The sequence below is a fragment of the Perognathus longimembris genome, chromosome 11, assembly GCF_023159225.1.
Source record: "Perognathus longimembris pacificus isolate PPM17 chromosome 11, ASM2315922v1, whole genome shotgun sequence".
Lineage (NCBI taxonomy): Eukaryota > Metazoa > Chordata > Mammalia > Rodentia > Heteromyidae > Perognathus > Perognathus longimembris.
Genome location: NC_063171.1, coordinates 33,137,823 through 33,156,746, shown reverse-complemented (window position 1 = coordinate 33,156,746; position 18,924 = coordinate 33,137,823). Strand labels below are relative to the sequence as shown.

General features: G+C 41.8%; 1 pseudogene; it reads left to right on the top strand.

The window, feature by feature from the left end:
* Positions 1-667: 667 nt before the first annotated feature.
* LOC125359593 lies at positions 668-1,334 on the top strand (annotated as a pseudogene).
* The last annotated feature ends 17,590 nt before the right edge of the window (positions 1,335-18,924 follow it).

Genomic DNA, 18,924 nt, shown 5'->3' with positions numbered 1-18,924 from the left:
CACACACACAAATTGATAAATTTAAAAACACTTTCTCACAACGAAGTTTCCATGTGAAGATGCTGTAGTGGTGAATTTTGTCAACTATACAAAAGAGGAAGTAATATCAGTCTTAAGGTTTTAGAAAATGGATGAAGGAAACCTTAATTTCTTTATAAAGCTTGTATAAACTAATACTAAAACACCAAAATCTAACAAAAGCTTCAATGAAGATCTGGGTAAGGTGTCCCATACATTCCTGTAAACCCCTCTACAAAGGAGGGCAAGGCAGGAAAACAGAGAGTTCAAAGATAATATAGTGAGATGCCATCTCAAAGAAATTATCACAACAAAAGACAGTTGCACAAAGCTCTTATTACAGGAACACAAAATATATTTAACAAAGTGTAGTAAATCTCCTCAAACCTAAGTGAGACTTATCCTAGAAATGCAACAGTGGTTTAACAAATGAAAATCAATTAAAGTAATTCATGAGAATATCAGCAAAAATTTGATGATCTCAGTAGAGGCAGGAAATTTTTTTCAAACTTCAAGAAAAATTTACAACAGAATACATTTATGATGAAACTTTGTAGGTTAATAAGAATAAAAGGGGCGTGGGCGAGTGTGACTGTTGGGGTCTGTCTGGTGAACTCGGGGGTCAGCATGTCCGTGTGGGAAATGCAGGATGGATACTCTGATCTTTGTTGACAAGGAAAATGGACAACCAGACACCCGTAAAGCTCCTAAGGAGGGGCTGAAGCTGGGGTCCGGGCCTGTCAAAGCCTTAGATGGGAGAACTCAGGTTTCAACACCAGGCCTTGGGAAGGTCTTCAGTGATCCGTCAGCCTTACCTAAAACTGCCAGGAAGGCTTTGGGAATGGCTAACCGAGCTACAGAGAAGCCAGTGAAGACTAATGGACCTCTCAAACAAAAGCAGCTAAAGCTTCACGAGCAAAAAGATGACTGAGAAGACTATGAAAGCATCAAGCTCTCCTATGATGCCTACCCAGAGATAGAAAAATTGTTCCCCTTCAACCCTCTATAGATTTTGAGAGTTTTGACCTGCCTGAAGAAGACCAGATCCCACGCCTCCCCGAGTGGGGTGCCCCTCATGGTCCTGAATGAGGAGCGGGGGCTCCAGACGCTGTTGCAGCTGGGGCCCCATCCGTCGCCCATGAAGCCACCACGTCCCGCTTGGGAATTTGATGGGCTGCAGTCTCCCTCCAGCATTCTCTCCTCCCTGGATGTCGAATTGCCTCCTGTGTGCTATGACTTGGATATGTAAAGTTCTTACTGCATTGTGGTTTGTGCGTTTGTGTTAACAAAGAGTGTTTTTGTTTAGAAAAAAAAGAAGAAAAGATTCAACTTGATAAAAAGATTCCTATTAGAATACTTGTGATTATTTTTTTCTTTTGTTGGTCGTGGTGCTTGAACTATAGGCCTGGATGCTGTCCCTGAACTCTTCAGCTCAAGGCTAGTGCTCTACCACTTGAGCCACAGCACCACTTCCGGTTGTCTGGTAGTTAGTTGGAGATAAGAGTCTCACAGACTTTCCTGCCTGGGCTGGCTTTGAACTGCCATCCTCAGATCTCAGCTTCCTGAGTAGCTAGGATTACAGGGTGAGCAACCGGTGCCTGGCTGTGATCATTTTTTTTCAATGACAATAATAATAATATAATGAGTGCTTTTTCCTGAAGATTGGGAGCAAAGCAGGGCTGTCTGATTTTTCTACTTGGCTATCTAAGATAATAAGTTAAAAATGTGCAAGTATCAAAAAGAAGCAGTAAAATATTCATAAATGAAATAATTGTTTACACAGAAAACTTCATAAATCTTTTAAAATTTTATTAGATCTAATCAATGAAATTAGAAAAACTGCTAGATCTTAGGTCAATATAAAATAAAAAAGTAAAGAATTGGAAAATGAAACTTTAAAAGTGCCACATAAGGCACCATTATTAACAAACATAGAAAAGTAAAAATCACATTCAACAAAAATCATGCAAGACTTTAAAATCTTAAACTAACAAGGTAAGTAAAGACCTAACTAGAGTGAGTGTGACTATTGCTCTCAGTTGGAAATCTCAACATTGGTAAGATGTCACTTCTCCCAAATTGATTTGTAAGTTAAATATAATCCCAATCATACATCTATAGGCATATTAAACAAAATTTGACAAGTTGATTGTAACATATTCATTGGAATGGAATGACTCTGACCAAAGTTGAATTCCCTACACTACTTTCAAAAGCGTCTATAAAACAATCAAATGAGTGTGGTTTTGACATGATGGTGGAGTGTTGAGGGTTAAGAAGCAGTGTAGAGGGGTCTACACAGTCAATTGTTCCTTAGCACATAAACCAAGAGGATTCAATGAAGAGAGAAAAATACCAAATGATGTGAGAACAGCTGCTGATGTGAAGGAAAATGAACCTGAACTCCTGATCTAGATCATTACTTTAGCTAAATATATGAAGCCTGTAAATATTGCTAATGGTAGAATCAAGTGTGGTTTTATGATTACATTTACTTTCTTATGAATTTTATATTTTTATATCCAGTATTTCTCACTATCTTTTCTTTTGGGGTTATGCTCCCATATGTTCAATCTCTCCATGTTAGACTTCGTTATCCATTGAAACAACCCAGTGTTATTTGCCCTAGGTCTAGGCTGTGTCACAGGTTTGGGTTGGTTTTCTGTATCTCAACCTGGGTCTCAGACTTAGAAAGCACCTCTGCCTGCAGCTTGCTGTATTTATGACAGCAGTGAGTGAAAATGTAAGAGTCAAGCTCACAAGCACACTTAAAGCCTCTTGATCCACGTGTTCTATGTCATAAGCAATCACAATCAATTGGACAAAATAAGTGTTGTTGATCACATTTAAGACAAATGGGAAAAAGTGGGAGGAAAATGAGGGAGAAGGTAACACTGTTCAAAAAGAAATGTACTCATTACCTGATTTGTGTAACTATAACCCCTTTGTATGTCACCTTTACAAGAAAATTTAAATTAAAAAAAGATAAAAGGACTTGATATCTATGGGTGGGACTTCTATCTTGCAGCCTATGGACCAGTACGATAAGATCAGACATAGGTAGCTACTTCTAGGGAGGTCTCTAGAGGGGCAAAAAAAATCTTCCCTCATATGTGGAAGTTAGATCAAACTTATAAATATGTAAGTAAACATATGCAGGAACACACATATGTGTATACAAACATATTAATCAAGGTATGGTATATACAGTGAAGAATTGAAATGCTGTAACTCCTTTGAACAACCAACTTACAATCTAACAAATTCAATGCTGGGAAGCTGGTACTTGAGATGAGGAGTGAAGGAGGGGGAGTAGATGAATGAAGAGAGGAAAGGAAAGGAATGTAGTCACAACATGCAATGTATATGCTATGAAATTAGGAAAACTGAAGGGATGGGGGAAGGATAAAAAGTTAGTAATCATCAGGATGTCTTTTTTTAATTTAATTTATTTATTAATTGAACACAAATTTTTTGACAAGGTGTTGTGCAAAAAGGGTACAGTTACATAGTAGGGCAGTGTGTACATTTCTTGTGATATCTTACGCCCTGTTTTTCTATCCCTTCTCTAGGTCACGTAGGCATATATACAACACAATGTACCAAGAACATATACAGTAGCCACGTGGCCACGCCCAAGAAAGTTCGCCTAGGGCTTTAAATGTAATGTCGATATTAGACAATATGTCGACAGTAGTCTTATATGAACGTACATACATAGCTTTTGAGCTATTGTATTCCCCTGAGAGGTCAATTTTTTACCTTTAGATGTTGAGTAATTGTTTGGCTTTAGTTACATACTGTTGGGTCGCTGCCCCAATCCTGTGGGGAATACTATTTGACAAGCAGTTTTTGGTTTCACAGACTTGGTCTCTACTGTCTCTCCGTCTCCCTTTGTTAACAGTCATATATCAAGGAGATCATACCCCTTTGTTTTCTGTGTTCTAGGCTTGTCTCGCTCAAAATTATTTGTTCGAGTTCTGATCATTTCCCTGCGAATAACAATACTTCACCATTCCTAATCGCTATGTAGTATTCCATTGTGTATAAGTACCATATTTTTTGGATCCATTCGTCTGTGGAGGGGCATCTGGGTTGTTTCCATATTTTGGCTATTGTGAATTGTGCCGCGATAAACATGGAAGTACAAATGTCTTTTTGATATCTTGGGGTTTGCTGTTTAGGATAGATGCCTAGGAGTAGTATGGCTGGGTCATAGGGTAGGTCTATATTGAGCTTTTTGAGAAACCTCCATACTGTTCTCCAAAGTGGTTGTACTAATTTGCACTCCCACCAACAATGGAGAAGGGTTCCTCTTTCCCCGCACCCCCTCCAGCATTTGTTGTTGCCTGAGTTCAGGGTATACGCCGTTCTAACTGGAGTGAGGTGGTATCTCAGGGTTATTTTTATTTGCATTTCCTTTACTGCCAGGGATGTTGAGCATTTCCTCATGTGTTTCTTTGCCATTTTTATATCTTCTCTTGTGAAGTCTCTCTTTAGCTCCTTTGCCCATTTCCTAATAGGTTTATTGGGCTTGGAGGGGCTTAATTTTTTGAGTTCTCTGTAGATGACAGATATCTGTTGCTGTGCTGGTAAATATCCTTTCCCATATGGTTGGCTGTCTTTCTATTTTGGTGGCTATGTCCTTAGCTGTGCAGAAAAATTTTAATTTGTAGTAGTCCCATTTGTCAAGTCTTTCCCCTATTTGTTGTACCCCTGGGACTATATTCAGGAAGTTCCTTCCTGTGCCTCTAAGATCTAGTGTCTTTCCTACTCTGTCCTTCATTAGTTTCAAGGATTCAGGTCTGATATTGAGGTCCTTGATCCATTTTGAGTTGATCTTGGTGCATGGTGATAGGCTTGGGTCTACTTTGAGTATTCTGCATATGACTGCCCAGTTTTCCCAGCACCAGTAGTTGAAGAGGCTATGTTTATTCCATTGTATGTCTTTAGCTCCTTTGGCAAATATCAGCTGGCTGTAAGAGTGCGGTTTTATTTCTGGATCTTCAATTCTAATCCATTGGTCTTCCAGTCTGTTTTTATACCAATACCAGGCTGTTTTTGTTATGATGGCCTTGTAGTAGAGCTTGAAGTCTGGTATTGTGATACCTCGTGCAGTGCTTTTATTGCCTAGAATTGCTTTGGCTATTCTAGGTTTTTGCTGTTCCATCTCAATTTATGGATTGGTTTCTCTATTTCAGTGAAGAATGTGGCTGGGATTTTGATAGGGATTGCATTGAATTTGTATAACAATTTGGGCAATATGGCCATTTTCACTATGTTGATTCTGCCTACCCATGAGCATGGGAGGTCTTTCCATCTCCTTGTGTCTCCTTTGATTTCCCTTATTAGATTTTTATAGTTTTCATTAAGTAGGTCCGTCACGTCCTTGGTTAAGTTGATCCCTAGGTACTTTATTCTTTTTTTGGCTACTGTAAATGGAATTATTTCCATAATTTCCTTTTCTGTTTGTATATTGCTAGTGTACAGAAAAGCTGCTAACTTTTGTGGATTGATTTTCTATCCTGCCACTTTGCCAAATTGGTTTATTAGGTGTAGGAGTTTGGGTACTGAGTTCTTTGGGTCCTTCAGATCATGTCGTCTGCGAATAGGGATAACTTGATTTCTTCCTTGCCGATGTGGATCCCTTTGATGTCCTCCTCTTGCCTTATTGCTATGGTTAGGGATTCCAGCACTATGTTGAAAAGAAGTGGTGAGAGTGGGCATCCTTGTCTTGTTCCTGAGTTTAGGGGGAATGATTTAAGTTTCTCTCCATTTAATATGATGTTAGTAGTTGGTCTGTTGGCTTTTATTGTTTTGAGGAATGTTCCATCTATTCCTGTTGTCTCCAAAGCTTTTTTTTTTTTTTTTTTTTTGGCCAGTCCTAGGCCATGAACTCAGGGTCTGAGCACTGTCCCTGTCTTCTTTTTGCTCAAGGCTAGCACTCTGCCACTTGAGCCACAGCGCCACTTCTGGCCGTTTTCTGTATATGTGGTGCTGGGGAATTGAACCCAGGGCCTCATGAATACAAGGCAAGCACTCTTGCCACTAGGCCATATCCCCAGCCCCTCTCCAAAGCTTTTAATAGGTATGGATGTTGTATTTTGTCAAAGGCTTTTTGGGCATCGACTGAGATAACAATGTAATTCTTAATTTTAGATCTGTTTATGTGGTGAATTATGTTGATTGATTTACAGATGTTGAACCATCCTTGTGACTGTGGGATGAAGCCTACTTGGTCATGATGTATGATTTTCTTGATCAGTTTCTGGATCCTATTAGCTAATATTTTATTAAGGAGATTTGCATCTGTGTTCATTTGTGATATTGGTCTGTAGTTCTCTTTTTTTGTTGGGTCATTGCCTGGTTTGGGAATGAGTATGATATTAGCTTCGTAGAATGAATTTGGGATTTCTCCCTCTGTTTCTATTTCGCAGAAGAGTTTGAGGAGTATTGGTATTAGCTCCTCACTAAAGGTTTCATAGAATTCGTTGGTGAATCCATCTGGGCCTGGGCTTTTCTTTGTTGGGAGGTTCTTGATTACCTCTGTATCTCACTGTAAGTTATTGGTTTATTTAGTTGATTTATTTCTTCTTTGTTCAATTTGGGCAGTTTGTACTTCTCTAAGAATTGATCCATATCTGTAAAATTATTGTTTTTGGCCGAGTAGAGGTTTTGGAAATAGCTCCTTATGATTGTTTGAATATCATGTGTACTTCTTGTAATTTTTCCAGTGGAGTCCTTGATTTTACATATATGAGTCTCTTCTCTTCTTTGTTTTGTAAGTCTTGCGAGGAGTCTGTCGATTTTATTTATTTTCTCAAAGAACCAGCTTTTAATCTTATTTGTTGAATGGTCTTTCTATTTTCAATCGGATTTATCTCTTCTTTAATCTTTGTGATCTCTCTCCTCCTAGTCATTTTAGATTCTGTCATTTCTTGTTTCTCCAGTTGTTTTACTTTCATCGCGTGGTTATTCACCTGCTCTGCTTCCATTCTTTTAATGTGAGTGCTGAGGGCAATGATCTTGCCCCTCAGTACTGCCTTAGCTGTGTCCCATAAGTTTCTTTGTGATGTGTTTTCATTGTCATTGTGGCTTATGAATTCGTTGATTTCATCTTTAATTTGGTCTGTGGCCCAAGTGTTGGATAGCAGTGTGGGGTTTAGCCTCCAAGAGTGTGTATAGCCTCTGTGGTATCCTTTGTTATTGAGGGTTACCTTTAATACACTGTGATCAGATATAATACATGGGATGATGTCAATACTTTTGTATTTGCTGAGGTTCTTTGTGTGGGCTATGACGTGGTCTATTTTGGAATATGATCCATGGGCTGCTGAAAAGAAGGTGTATTGGGTCTCTGTAGGGTGGAAGATTTTGTATAGGTCTGTCAGATCCATTTGGGATATGGTGTTACTTAGGTCCTCAGCTCCCTTGTTGATCCTCTGGGTGTTGGATCTGTCTCTTGGAGAGAGTGGGGTATTAAGGTCACCCACTATGATTGTGTTTGCGTCTATCTTGTTCTGTAATTCTGTGAGAATTCGCTTGACATATGTAGGGCCTCTTTTGTTCGGTGAGTATACATTTATCACCATGATGTCTTGGTTCTGGATTTTTCCTTGTATTAAAATGTAGTGTCCTTCTTTGTCTTTTTGAGTTGATTTTAATGAAAAGTCCAGCTTGTCTGAGATCAGGAGGGCTACACCTGCCGTTTTGGTAGGTGCGTTTGCTTGGAAGGTCTTGCTCCATCCTTTCATTCAGAGCCTGTTTTTGTCTCTTGCTGTAGGTGGGTCTCTTGTAGGCAGCAGATGTCAACTTTTTGTTTGCGGATCCATCCTGCCAGTCTGCTCCTCTTTATCGGAGAGTTTAAACCATTTCTATTTAAAGAGATCAAGGACAAGAGTGTTTTTTCTCCTTCCATTTTCTTGTTGGGCTGTTTTTTCCTCTTTTTTTTTCTTGTCTTTAGTGAGCTGTTCTTTCTGTTGGGCTTTGGCTATTGTAGTTTCTTTCTGTTTCTGTCTGTGAGTCTTGTACAATCTCTGTTGGTAGGGCTCCCTTCTTAGAATTCGCTGTAGGGCTGGTTTTTTATTCACATACTCCTTTAGCTCCTCTTTGGTGTGGAAATATCTGGTTTTCCCTTCTAATGTGAACTCTAGTTTCACTGGATATTTGATCCGAGGTTGCATATTGTTAGCCTGAAGTACTTGGATGGTGTTCTTCCACTCACTTCGTGCTTGGTCAGTTTGTGTGGATAGGCCTGCAGTTACTCGAATCCTCTTCTCATTGTAGAAAATTTCTTTCTTCACTTTGGCTGAATTCAGAATTTGCTCTTTAATCTTGAGATCTGAAGTCTTGAATATTATGTGCCTTGGGGTGGCTTTTTTGAGGTCTGGCCTGCCAGGTGTCCTATAGGCTTCGGTTACCTGGATGGGGTCCCTTGTGAGATTGGGGAAGTTTTCTGCAATAACTTTATTGAGAACATGTTTAAGCCCTCTGCTCTGGTATTCAGCTCCTTCTTCTATTCCAATTATGCACAGATTATATCTCTTGTCTTTGTCCATTAGTTCCTGGATTAGTCTGCCCTGAAGCTTCACCATTTCTTGGAGTGTGGTCATTTTCTGGTTGTTGTCGGCTGCTTCATCATCCAGGCGAGAGATTCTGGATTTCATATGGTCCACTCTTTGTGTTGTTGATTCAATTGCGGAGTTTATGGATGTCAGAGAGCTATTTATGGTTGTCAGATCAGCTCTGATGGTGGAAATTTCTTCCTTTAAAGAGTTATATTTTAAATCTATTTTTTCATGCATTTCAATTCTCAGGATGTTAAGGTCTTCTTTAAAGGAGGCTTGCATTGTAACCATTTTTGCTTTCATTTCTTTCTTGGCTTCCTGGGTGTCCTTCAAGATTTCCGCTCTAAACTCCTGGAATTGTTTTCTGATTTCATTCCTGACGCTTTCCATCATTCCTCTTAACATGGCTTCATTTGCTTTTTTATTCTCCATCTCCTCTTCAGTCGTGCTGCTTTTTGGAGCTGGCAAGTTGGCTTGCTCTTCAATGAACTGTGTTATGTTTCTTTGTGATTTGTGCATCTGGAGATCTGTGGATGGCTTCTCAGGTTTGGTTTATAGCTCTGCCCTCCCTCCTGTGTAGGCCCGTCTACCAGAGCAGGTGCTGCTGCTGTGGCCTGGCCCACCTGTGGGGGTACGCCTACCAGAGCGGGTGCTGTTGCCGGGGACCCTGCCCACCTGTGCGCTGTGCGTCCGCTACAACAGGCGCTGGCGCTATGGCCCTATCCACTTTAGCGTGGTACACCTCCCTAGCGAGCCCCGGGTTGTTGGGTTGTGTTTGCGCCCTCCCGCGAGTCTGTTGTGGGGGGCGGTATGTGTGGGGCCCAGTGGGATCAAGTGTCCGGGTGCGGATTGGCACCCTCAGACCTCGCCTCCGCTGCAGGGGGGGGTCGTGATCAGGCCCAGGTGTCCCTGCTGTGCTGGTATTGCCCACCAGCACCTGTGATTTTAGTTGTAAGAGTCTGCGAGGTCCAGGCACCTCGGGTGGGACTTGCACTGCCGGCCGTCCCCCGGCCCCTGTTGGGAAGGGGGCAGGGCCGATTCGGCCAGATCAGGGTCCTGTGCGGCCTTGGGGCTGCTCCGCCCTTCCCCTGCTAAACTGACTTCCCAGTGCCTGATAGGAGCTTCCTGCCTGATTTGGGGGTTCTTTGTTCCCTCGGGGTGGGGAGGGGGAGGGAGGGAGATCTGGCTTCTTTGTAGGGCTTGGGTCTCTGATAGCTGGTCTCCCGTTGGGGGAGGAGGACTCACTGATCCTGGATTGTGTGTGTGTCCTGCGCAGCCGTTGGTCCCTCAGGGGGTGGCGAAGTATCCCTGGCTCCCCCCTTCTGCCACGCTGGGTTCCCCAGCCACTGTCTGTCCGATCCCGGTGTGGACCTGAACTTCTCGTCACCACCGTCATATGTCTTGGTCCGCACCCTCCCTAGTGTCTGTGGGGTCCCGCTGTTTGGACTCTGTGCTCCCAGCAGTCGGTCTGCCGATCGCCGGGTCCCCTTTCCCAGCCTGGCCCTGTTCCGGCCAGAGTCGGCTGGTGGGGGGAGGGTGCCCCGGAGATTCTCCGGCTCTGTGTAGGTTTTTGGCTCTTCTTTTTTACTCCTTTTTTACTCCTGCGTATCTCCACAGCTTCTGGCTGCTGGTTTTGCTGGGTTCTTGATGGGGTGTTGGGTGTTGGAGTTCCCAGCTCGCTATTCAGTTGGAGAGAGTCAGGGTGCCTCCCTACTGTGACGGCGCCATCATTCCTCCTCTTTCCATCAAGATGTCTTATACTCATAAATTGACACATTGAGTGGTAACTCCTTTGTACAACTACTTAAATATAATAAACAATATATAGTTTATGCCATCACACCAAGTCATTGGATTATGTGAGCTGACAGGGCAATTGTTCCTGTCTATCATAGAGCAGATAATCAGCTTTATTCTAGGGCCAACTTGTAGTGAGAAGCTACTTTTATCCTCAGCCAAAATAGAAACTCTTTCCAATGAACCAAAATTAAATCAATTAATGAAATTGAAGAAGTTGCAAGAGAACTTTGTAATTCTTTACTTGAAGAATTTAAAATATATTGATATCATTTATATAGATATATTAATTTTAAAAAACCATTTCATCTAAAAGACATTCAATTTTCAATTTAGAAAAAATAGAAAGTTAATGGCAATGGACTATGTAAAGAAAATCAAGTCTTCAATAAATGTATTTCCAATCCGTCCTTCTTTTTATTATTGTTTAGTTGTACAAAGGAGTTGCCGTTTAACAAAGTCAGTTAAGAATATTATATATCATGTCCAATGTCACTGCCTTTCAATATTTTCACCCATCACTCCCCTACCCACCCTTTCCCTCACTCTTCTTGATTATGTAGCATATATAATGGATTCTTCACTACATTCTGACCTCTTCTCTAGTCCTTTTTTAAACCTTGTGTTCTTATTCACCCTTTGAACCACTTGCCTAGAGTACTTATTTGGTTCTGAGGCCATAGTGTCTTCAGCTTTGTCCTTCCTCAGGCCATTGCCCTCTCCATGGGGTAAGGAGTTCAAGGAATCAAGGAAGGACCCATCCCATTGGTCACCACTCCCCATCTAGGTCCTGCTTTGGGTGACTGGGGCCTCCAAGATCTCTGCCTAATCCACTCCTCCTCTTTCTCCTTCTAGTGACTTTGCAGGCCTCAAACATCAACAGCTGCCTACCCATGGGTTGCTGCTGAAGCTGAAATGGGGAACTGGGTTGCCTAGGCAGGCAAAGTGAAGGCTGGCCTCTTGAGGCACAGTACAGATGTGGGAACTGGGAAGAGAGTGCCTGCTGGGGCCACAGACTCTGGCTCTGGGCTCTGAAAATAACAAGATGCCTCAGTCTCCCTCATACTTAGTGTTTGCCCATTCTAGACCTCTGTGAGCAGAGGAAGGCACACAGTTTCCCATTTGTATCAACGTACTGTTTTCTAAATTCATGCTTCTCAAATATATCTATATGCTCATTGATTACCCCTAATCTGAAAATCCAAAATCCCAAATGCTCCAAAATCAGAACACTTTTAAAATACCAGTATGATATCACAGGGGACAATTCCACACCATGAAACCTTGCTTGATGCACACAATTGTTTTAAAATGCTATATGAAATTCCCTTCAGGCTATGTGCCTTAAGTACATATGAGACATTAATAAATTTCAAGTTTATACTGGGGCTCTCTCTCCAAGATACCTCACTAAGTGTCTATCGTTATTCAAAATTCAGAACTCTGAAACGTATCTGATCCCAAGCATTTTTTTTTTTTTTGGCCAGTCCTGGGCCTTGGACTCAGGGCCTGAGCACTGTCCCTGGCCTCTTCCCGCTCAAGGCTAGCACTCCGCCACTTGAGCCACAGCGCTGCTTCTGGCCGTTTTTCTGTATATGTGGTGCTGGGGAATCGAACCTAGGGCCTCATGTATCCGAGGCAGGCACTCTTGCCACTAGGCTATCTCCCCAGCCCCCCAAGCATTTTTTTTTTTAAATAAGGGATCTTTAACTTACATTAGAATCAGACCTGAATTTACTAAATATCAATTGCTGGCCCTACCCACACAGTCTGATTCAATAACTCTGTCAGGAACTCATAGATTTCCTTCCTGTTAAGATTAGTAGGCTGTTGTTGTTATTGCTAATCCATAGGCCATAAGGAAGTAGCATTGCTTGGTAGACACCTCCTGCAACACTTACAAATTCCCAAATTCAGTAACATTTTTCTATGGTGCTTTCTTTAGTGTTTTATTTTATATCTTTTAACTTCTTTATTTACTATCATTTGAGAGGCTTCTCGAGAGAAAGAAGAGAGAAATGTGTGCGATCATTCATGTTTTTGGTTAAAGTTTTATAAAAGATTTTTTAGCATTTAGATTTTTTGGCATTTAACATGGTAATTTTTATTTAACTGAAAATTAACTTACATGACCTACCTCTTCCTTCTGATGGTGACAGATAAATGGAGTGTTACAGTATTATCATAAAATAATAGTTTTGAGTCTAAGACTCCATATAACCTCTACTTGACCTAATGCACATGGATATTACTTTACCCTAGCAGCTTCATCTGTAAAATGTCAATATCATAATTATACTTGATTCTCATTTAATAGAAGTATTTTGAGGTTAAATGAGAAATTATTTATGAGACATTTCCAAGACCTGCATTGCAGTAATTAAGCTCCATATTTATGTAGGTCTTGGCTCAGAGTTGCCTCAGACCCAACACAGACATGCAATTCCCCAATCCCTGGCTCAATCCCTGGGAAGAATTGCAATGTAATAAAGAAGAGAATAAGCTCTGAAGTCAGACAAACCTCAGTTTGCATTTGATATGCACCACTAGTTATGTGACCTGGGGCATAGTGTTGCCTCTGCAAAAAATAGCATCAGACAAAGGTCTAGCAACTCTACCCCAAGGCTTTCGCCAATTGATGAGAGAAACAATGGAATCCTAAAAGATATAAAATAAAAAGAGATAAAATGGTGATCATAAATTAATACGTGAAAAATGTTTCCCAGTTTTTTGATACTTTCCAAAGTTAAAACAGGGTATTTCTGAAGCCCTTTGTGTGAGTATCACTAATGAAAACTATGTTATATAATGACAGTGTACAAGAGTGTAGGTGCTAAATCATGTATAGTTTGCTTTCAAGCATTTCACTGGGGACAGCATGAAGTTACATGTTCCTTTTAATCTCCAACCTCTGGGCAAATACAGAGTCCCCTAAAAGTGCATGCACATTCCAGAGGGGTTAGTCAGGAATCTACACTCCAGAGAAAACAACTACAAATATCTAGAAAGTCTGAAAATTTTATAGGCAACATCAGAAATCACTTTTTATTGTGCTGTAAATAGCTATCGGATGATATTAAAGATTATCTATAGCCTTGGACTTCTTTATCTCTATAGATTTCAATTTATTCATCTGAGTGTTGTCACCTCTCTAACCCAATCTGAGGGACCATTAGCTGCAGACTTGGAATTCTAAAAAAATGCTTCATGTAAAAGATCAAGAGGAAAAAAAAAGATCAAGAGGAGCGTATGTGAGTACCCTACAGTGATGACTGAGTGGAGACCCTGGTCCTGTGAGAACTCCCAGTGGAATTCCTCCTTGTCCTTAAATAAGTAGTTTCAGTAACCTGGCAAAGCCAGTAACCTGGAATCTTGAGGGTCCTACAATCATGATTTCATTTTACTCCAGCAAGAGAATCAGCTCCTCCCCACCTTTACAGGAGAATGAAGGCTCAGGGAGTTTGTGGAGCAGGCTAGAAGAAGAATTTGAAGGTGAAAAATTGAGCCCGGATATTATTCCCAACCATGAATCCACAGGCTGGTACTCAGAACACGCCCGGAACCAGAAGGAAGCACAAGCAGTGGTTAATGGAGACCACAGTGCACACACCCTCACCAGCCCCCAGTGCAAAGCCTTGAGAGTGACCTTGTGATTCATGGAACCTCTGATAAAGGGCCACACTCTAAGCCTGTTCCACTAAAACAAGACCTGGTCCAGAAACATTATGATGAGTCTTAGCTGTGCTTGCTCGGGAAGACAGTTCTGAAAACTTCACATTCATGACTTTACTTCACAGTCACCCTTAGTGACAGGTGTATGATGCCTATTATTGTGAAAACAAAGGGCCAGCTAGGGCTAGATGATGAAGGTGGTACATGGTAGTGCCAAAATGTGAATTCAGGACCTTGGGGATCAAAAGCCTAGCCTTATGGGTAAGGGTACTCTGAGTAAAAGATTTCTGTCTGCACTGGGCACCCAGAATCTGTTACTCATGCCTGTTACCCAGCTTCCAGTGTAGTGAGGAGGAAAAAAACAAAGCAACTTCCCCTGTACCTGTCAGTGGAGACAAGGGACAGTTATGGTAACTGGCACCTACCAAGGTCAGAATCAACCTCTAAGGTCGCATTTCTCAATACTTGGCAGGTATAACCATTAAAAGCAACTCAGGTCAAGAAACTCCCTGGTTCTTCCTTGTCCAGCCCCACTGGAAGAGAAAGGTGACTGACAAAGGGAGGAAGAGTAGCCAGGCTTCCAGGTTGGGAAGCAGGTCTTTGCAAAGGACCAAGTTCCTAAAAGCTAGACCACTAACTCCTTGGCCTAGTTCACCCTGATTTAAGCCTTCCCTCCAAAGCTGGCCCCCGAAAAGAAGTGCCTTCCACTTGATCTTGAAGACTAATTAAAGCTGTTTGGGCATCAACTCCCAGGTGCATGACCCTCAAAGTGCTTTTATTTGCTGGTCACCAGCACTATTGTATATATCGCAGAGCGGCTGCATTTGTATACAAGGCAACCATGAGCCATTACTGCAGATGGGCTCTCTCAAAACAACTGAAATATATTTGGAAAGCTAGAAGTCTATGAGCTGATTTCTTTTGAGGCCTCTGTCTTAAGCTTCCATATAGCAGGCAGCCTTTTCAGCTTGTATTCCCATGACCTTCCCTCTCTCCATGTCTGTGTCCTAACCTCCTCTTTTTATAAGGGCCCTGGTCATATTTGATTACTGCCCACCCCCTTATGCATCATCTTCACTCAAGTGCATCTTTACAGATATCATGCCTCCAGATATAATCACATCCTGAGATACTGAGGATTTTTTTGCTTCAATGTGTGAGTTTTGAGGAAGGACAATGCAGCATCCCAAATAGCTACACATTATAATTCAAACGAAAGACTTAGAGATGTTCTATTGACTGCTCATCTCCCAGCTTCTCAGAAATAGAATGTGTTCTCCTGTACCAGGGAAACTTATTTCTCATTGTCCAAATCAGAACATATTTCAGAAAGTAAAAAGGGGGGAGATACTGATAATAATGCCAAACAAAAATGAAATAAACTAGGCTCCTCCCCGGGGAAAACTAGAAAAGGTATATCCACAAATCAAGAATTTCCAGACATAGCTGCATTTATGGAGATAAAATGACAATATATACACCTTCCCTGAATCTTGCTAGAGGAAAGAACAGTGGAGGCCGGTATCCCACAGTGTTATTCATGGGTCCACAATGAGCCACTCTCTTCTCCCCTGTAGTTGATAGAATATGCATTGTTGAGTCTTGGTTCTGTGCTTTGCTTTCCGTGGTATAAATAGTTGGGCTCTACTACTATCCAGATCTGAGTCTAGCCTCTCATAAATGACTGTACTATAGCCTTTAGGAGACGTGGTACACAGTGGAACACAATGCCAGCCTTCAAGGAGCATTTGAAGACCTGGGGACATGGTTATCTTGTGTTGCATAAGATTGGGAAGCAACAAGATTCCTACTAGACAGGAAGAAACAGTGTGCTAAACATCTTCTAATGCTGGACCACACACACCTGCCCTGCACAAACTGCCCAAAACATCTCAGATCTGCAAACAAATGAAAAATATCAACCTGTGAACCTTTGAATGCTGCAGAAGTTGGTAGAATGTTTTCTAGAAGCAGGAAAACAAGGTAACAATTTTGCCATTTGACTGTCAAACAAAGACTGACTTCCCTAACCCTCTTCTTATCTGAGGAAAACAGCAGGTCTAGTAATACTGTAAAATCTCATTTTGATTCTGGGCTTCCAATGAGTAGCATTTTGTGGGCCTTGGGCCATTTTGCTAATTTTTTTTTTTTTGTCTTCATCTGTAGGGTAGGAGAGATACTTGCTCCTTCTACCTTTCTCCAAGGATTTGTGTGTCCCACAGGGAGATATATGAAAAGTACTTTGCAGACTGGAAATTCTCTACATCCGTCAGTTGTCACCAGCATTAGCAGTGTGTTCCCATGAGAAATCACTCACAGTGTGATTTGGCAATCTTCCTACTGTGATTTCCTGTGACCAGCAAGGAGGGAAAGAAAGGATTCCAGGCCTGGGGTGAGTTACCTGTATTCCTTACCTTCTTCTCCTTTATTCTCATTACGAAAAATAGCTCCACAAGGGACCTAGGTAAAACCAGAATTCTGTCCAGCCATCCATCTGCTGCCTGCCTGGCCTGTGTCTTTGTAACAAAGGGCTTCTGGATTCTGGATTTCCTCATTCCCTCCCAACTAGCACTTCCCTTCTTTGCCTCCAGGGAGCAGGGGCTTGGGGAGTCCGTGATTTTATTCCTAATTGCATGTGAAGTGTTGTAAACCCTGTGGAGCCCATAAAATTCTAATCTATTTTAGTCCCCATTAATTTCCCACCCCTTTTCATTTATAACTGCTCTCCTTTCTCTGTAATGCTCCCTTTACCCTGATGGATTTGTAAATTCTCCTTTTATTCCCTTCCACCCCCTGGCAGGCATTAATTCAATCTCCAGTGAGGACTTTTGCATGTTTCCTTTTCATTCTTCTAGGATCCCTGGTGCTTGTAGAGGGAGTTCAAGGGAGATGTAGACACATCTGAGACAGCTGACCCCTGGCTCTGGCCAGCTCTCTGGCCCTGTCAATATCTCATTTCAAGACCCTTCCATGTCAACTAAGTGATCTGGTTTTGTTTTGTTTTCCATTTCCTTTCATTGCTTCTGCAGCTCAGGACTGATTCAGGTACAAAGGCTGATTGATGTGTGACCTCTCTGAGGTCCCTTTCACATAGAGGTATGGATGACCAAAGCTGGTGCTGTCTTGGTGAGCAGTCCTACAGGGCCAGGCCTTCTGAATATCTTATCCACACCCTTCACTTAGCGATGCCTCCTTCTTAGGGGCCTCCCATCTGCAGCTCCTATCTTGCCCTTCATGAATTCTGTTCTAGTCGCCATCAAGTTCACTTGACATTCCAGGCCAGTGGCCCACCTACAGCCTGATACATCCTTTCCCTCACCTATCTCTGGAAGAGCAAGCTCCTACATGGTTCCTACCTCAGGCTGCAACAATCAGCTCCTTCCTGAATGATCGTTTTATCCTTAACCTTCAAGCCAGGCCCCCCCAGACATCAGCTACCCTCAAACTCCAGGTTCTCACTGACAGCAGATTTCTCACCTAGCTCTCTTCCTCTCTGTCTCTGTCTCTGTCTCCTCTGAAATGCTTTCAACCTCCTCTCCCAGCTTAATCTTAGAATCTTCCTTTGAAGCAACAGTTGGTTATCCTACATATGTACTAGTCTACCCATTCTTCTCAGCTGTGAGACATCTAAGTCAGGGAGAATCTTACTCAAGTTTCCTGTTATCAATATATGACACAATGGCAGTAGTGATTCTTGATGAGATAACATCGAAACAGAGTTGGGGACAGCTGGCAAGGCTTGAGCCATGTCTGAGAAAGAGCATTCCAGGAGTAAGAACAGCAAGGGTATGGACTCAGTTCAGTGGGTCAGCATGACTGGTTACAGGACTATGGTAAGCAAGTTGGACAGAAGGGAGGATGGTGGGCAGAGATTATATCATGTAGGCTCCTAGGCAGGGTATGTATGTATGTATGTGTAGATAACACTTTAACCAGATGAGAAATGTCCAGTGGGTTTGATGCAGCAGATCAGCTTGACCTGAGTAGGGTATTCAAAGGCCAGGTGGTCTTTGTGTGGGAAATAGACTGTTGACCACAGCAGGGGCCCATGAGCAGGCAAACACACTAATAAGGAGCTAGGTAGAAGGTGGCTATAACTGAGATATGTTATGAAAACTCAGGCAGCAAGATGTCTTGATGGAGTATATCCTTGTGAAAAGGAAAGACAGGTTTTGAATTTTCAGGTAGTTCCAACTAGGACTAGTCCTGCCCACAAAACCAGTGTGTCTGGAACAACAGAAATCTTCATAACAGATGTGCCTAGATTTGCAGAATCTACAAAGCACTTTACCACAAGACCTGGTCTGATACCTTTCCATATTCTTAGTGGGATAGATGTGCAAACCAACACGAGAAAAGCACCTATAATACACTATGACTCAAAGTATCATCCAAGGCCCACTGGCATAGACAAAAAGCCAATTATATTAGACAAGTTCATTCCTATTGCTTTATATCTGGATCTGAACCTATCAGAGGTAAGAATCACCATGATAATATAAAGAAATAAGGGGGGGGCAATTTCAAGGAAATGCTACTGTTAAGCCAGTTGTTTTTTCAACTAATCTAATACCAGCTTAATTTATAATCATTGCTTGTTTCTTAAATTTCCTTTCAGGGTTATAGGAAACCAAAGATATTAACATAGCCTCCAGGTAGCCCTTTTTAAGCTACTCCTCACATTGCCTGTTCGGATAGATTCCTGTGGCCTTCACATTCAAGTTCAGTAAAGATGTGCATTTTTAAACTTGCATACAGCTGTATTCACTTTTTAGCTGTTCCTGTAAACTGCCATTGCTCTCTGAAATTTCAGTGTTACAGACAAAGGACTTTGAAGTCTAAATGCGCTGAGAGATCAGGCAGGTAGCAG